Source organism: Castor canadensis, chromosome X, assembly GCF_047511655.1.
Source record: "Castor canadensis chromosome X, mCasCan1.hap1v2, whole genome shotgun sequence".
In the NCBI taxonomy this organism is placed as follows: Eukaryota; Metazoa; Chordata; class Mammalia; order Rodentia; family Castoridae; genus Castor; species Castor canadensis.
This window is the reverse complement of record NC_133405.1, coordinates 118698519-118702909: the sequence shown is the minus strand read 5'-3', so window position 1 is coordinate 118702909 and position 4391 is coordinate 118698519. Positions and strand designations below refer to the sequence as shown.

Genomic DNA, 4391 nt, shown 5'->3' with positions numbered 1-4391 from the left:
CAGAAGCCTGGAAGCTGAGGCTGGAGGGCCTACAACAGGGTGGTAGAAGGCTCAGGATGGTGTTTCCACAGGGCTGTGGAGAGCCCCCAGCCATGGCAGGGGCTTGGGTGCCCTGTCAAGGGGCGGTGATGTTGAGGAAGATGGGCATGTGTGGACCCCCAGCCCAGCCAACTGCAGCACACTACTGAACACACAACCCGAGATCAGTATGCTAGGAGCAAGAGGTAACCTGGTACAAGGACTACATGGAACTGGAATGCTACTGTGGCTTGCCAAAATACGAGATCACTCATCAGGGCAACTGTCACACACTGCAGATGTACAGATGTTGAGAAGATGCTGCCATCTACCAGGACTCAGCCCAGAACACCAAGGACATTGCATCCCACTCAAGGGTCCTATAGGTGGGTACCACAACTCAATAGAATATCTACCAGTGCTGGTTCACCAAGCTGAAGCACAGGGCTGCAGCCAAGATTCAGAAGATTGAGCAGAGCAGGAAATGAGGCTAGGAGGCTGCATGGAAAGCAGAAAAACTGCACAAGCTCAGCCAGCAACCTTTTCCTTTTCAAGGAAAACCAACGACTGAGCAAGACCAATATGCCAGTTCCCTCAGCTATGGCTAAGGAAACTAAGCATGTGACTTTGGCAGATTGGCAGCACCCAGGTTTGGGCCTAAAGAACAGTTTAGCTCCTGGAGAGGCACTCGCCAGCAGGGAGTTTATACGGGAGAATAAGAAGGATGAGGTGTATGGCTTGTAGACATACATCTGTGAGGCTATGGAGCATAGGCCTTTGAAAGCCCTCCAAAAGGAGTCTGGTGCTCAAGAAGAAAAAGAAAGATCAAGAATCGAAGCCAGATCTGTGGACACCAAAGTTAGAGAAGGCAACCCAAATCCAGTCCTCTTCAGAAAACAGTGTCCCCAATTCAGACAAGCCCAATTCCTGTGAGATACAAGGGCCAATGGATGTACAAGTTCAGACACAGCCCAGAGGTAGGGCAGCACAGGGACCTGGGTTTTCTGGAATAGCAAGTACCAGGAAGTAAACCTCTGCTATGGTCACTCAAAACAAGAATCAGGAAACCCCTGTTCCACCCCATTCCCTGCCTAAACCCTGGTCTCAGGCTCAGGCCCAGACTCAGACCAAGAAGTATATTTTTCCTGAAAGAAATGTATATGGAGAACACTCTAGCAGTCAGGCCACTCATGGAGGAGCAGCCCCTGTCCCCACGTGTCAGAAACCCTGGAAAGAGTCCCTCAGAGAAGATACCCATTAATGGTAGAAGTGAGGGAGTACTTACTGCCCTTTGTCAACCCACACCCTCTTTGGTCCCCCCGCTGACTAGGCTTTTCAACAGGAAGAGATTTGGTTCACCAAAAACCAAAGGGGAGCGCACCACTTCCTTTCTTGAGTCAAACTCCGGAATGTGGGGCCCAGAGTTTTGAGAAAGATGCATCTCAGACCTCTGTTCAGGTGACAACACCCCCTGCTTGCTAGAGACACAGTACCTGGGACGACTCCTTGCAGGAGTTAGTAAGCTACAGGACTCCAGTCCCAGGCAGCCATGGCTCCCACTATATCTGCCACTAGCAGCTGTGATATAACCTCCATTTACTGCAGCACCTCCAGAAGTCAAGATATCATTAAGCCCATGGATACAGAAACCCAGGAGTATAGTAAAACTAGAGGCAAGAAGAATACAGGGAGTTGAAAAGATGCAGGTGAATAGGAGGACCCAGGGAAACAGAATACAAGTAGCACAGAGGACACAGACAGGAAGACACAGGTGGATATTATGACACAGAAAGCGAGAACCACAGCCAGACAGGAGTTCACAGAAAGATGTGGTGACACTGAGAAGGGTGGAGACACAGGTAGGAAGGACACAGAAGATGAGAAAATACAGGAATACAAGAGAGAGAAGAATGCAGAAAGAAAAGGAGACACAGTAAGAGAGAACAGTATTCCTACAGTTACAAAAGACCAGTCAGGGCAGAAGCCTGTGACCAGCTTTACCCCACCATCCAGAAAACTGGAACCCATCCTTCAGAGTGTTCTAGGTCTAAAATTATTAAATGTTTTGTGCAAAATGATCAGACGTCCCAGAGAAAAAAACCTGTTTTCATGCTCAGATCTAAGGAGTCAGCATCAACAGACCTCAGAAACGATGAGGACCCTGTACTATGTCCTCTCTCAGGAAACCTCATGCGCCTGGCACAACTGCCTCCAGAGGAATCTTGGAGCTTCTGGTGTCATCCCCCAGGGCTCTTAGACCTCAACAGACATCACCTCCAAGTGCCTGGTGACCTAGGCCCTCGCTGAAATTGACACTTATCACTGCTGGAGACCCCCTGAGTCTTCTGCATGAGTTCTGCACCCTGACTTCTTGCCTCAATATTGTAGCTGATATTGAACTCTGAGGAATTGCATTTATCCTTTCACCTCTACTTGTTTGATCTCTCCCTGTCCGTGAGATAGAGTCTCACGAACTATTTGCCTGGGATTGGCTTGAACTTCAATCTTCCTGATCTCTGTCTCCTGAGTAGCTAGGATTACAGATGTGAGCCACCAGCTCCTGGCAACACTTTTGATTATCCAAAAGGTTGATGACATGATTCTGTTTGTCTCAGTGGTAAACTATTGTTGAACATTAAACATGTTTTTCCAAGATCACATTGTTATTATTTGACTAAGTCAGGATTCAAATTTGTGTCAGCCTGACTCTCTTCTTTGTCAGAGATGCTTTTCAGTTCAATTCATGAACCTCTGGAGCCAGAGTCTTATCATATCTATTCTGTTGGACCATTTGAATCAAATACAAGTAGACATGCTCAAAAATATTCTTCCTTTCTCAAAATGATAGAACTTTGAATGTTTAAGTTCTCATATGTTTATATAACAGAGGCATAGAGACAATTGTATTTTTGTTTCAGTCTAATAGAAAGGGTCCTATATACCTGATCTTCCTAGAAAGAACATACCTTTCAGATTAACAGCCATTTGAAATCATCATTGCCATAATGTGGAAATCTAGTCTCAATGTTTTACCTTGGTGTTTTCAAACACCTTCCCCTAGAATGTAGGCATTTGGAAATTCAACTTTGTAACTGTTTCCTACATCTTTTGTTGCATAATTCTCTCATAAGCCAAAATATATATTTTTTATTTTTTGGTGATACTTGAGTTTGACAGGGCCTTATGCTTGCTAGGCAGGTGCTGTACCATGTGAGCCACGTCAACAGCCCAAGCCAAAATATTTTTAAAAGGGAGAAGTGACATAGTACAATAAAAAAGTTTGTCATTACCTAGAAAATATATGGTAAATATTCTGCTCCATAAACTAGGAGGTTGTCACCACCAAACTTGTTTTGTATTAAGTAGCATGTCTTGTTGCCACTTTATTATAGACATATGGAAAATTCAACAGAGTTGTTATGTACTTCATAGAGTCATTAAAGAATATAAGAGAGTTAAATTCATTCCAAGTGCAGTTTTATCTTTTTTTATAACTCTGAAGTTTGTGACTCCCTCTGAAACCTAAAACTTGGTACTATTATTAGAGTATTTTTCAAGGGTGACCTCATGGCTTCTTACATCATTTCAATTTGTTCTTGGCTACACCTTACAAAGTTTGTTTCTTCCACATTCTTACCTGTATCCATATCCTTAAAAGTTGGATCCAGCTCATGTGTCCCAGACTGACCAAAGCAGAAATGTGAGATACTATTAGAAAAATAAAACATAAAAGGCTCAGGTGGTAGAGCACCTGCCTGGCAAACACAAGGCCCTGAGTTCAAACCCCAGACCACAGAAAAAGTTGGATCCAAAACTGTTAAGTAAAAACTGAGTAACATCGAAAAATGAGGCAACAACTACACTTTTGTTTTATTTTGTTTCTTGAACAGGGTCTGGTATATAACCTAAGCTAGCTTCAAACTTGCAAACCTCTTAAGTGCTAGGATTACAGACATGCTCTCACACAGCTTTTAAATTATTTTGACATAATTCTAGGAGTCACAGCTATTCTAGGTGTCTCATTATTTCCTCTAATTTCAAGAAAGCCTCACATGGGTGTACCTTCAGAATGAATGAACACAATGTAACTCAAAACAAACAAAAAAAACTTTCCAAAGAGGGCTGAGGAACTCGCTAAAGTCTGAGATCATTTAACCTAAGTTTGAAGTTAACCATTCATCAAGCACAATGGAAATGTAAAGACTTTCTGGCTTCCTTTATTTACTGCAGGAGGAAAATCACTCCAAAAATCCATAGACCGTTTGTTTCTGCCCACGAAACTCAAGTCAATGTGAGTCCTCATAGCCCACAAAAGTTGTTGTAGCACAACCTTGTCAGCAAAAATCTTTCTCAGAGGGGAGTTATCAGAGACG

General features: G+C 43.5%; 1 pseudogene; it reads left to right on the top strand.

Moving 5' to 3' along the window:
• Positions 1 to 600: 600 nt before the first annotated feature.
• Positions 601 to 2325, top strand: LOC141419501 (alpha-protein kinase 3-like; annotated as a pseudogene).
• The last annotated feature ends 2066 nt before the right edge of the window (positions 2326 to 4391 follow it).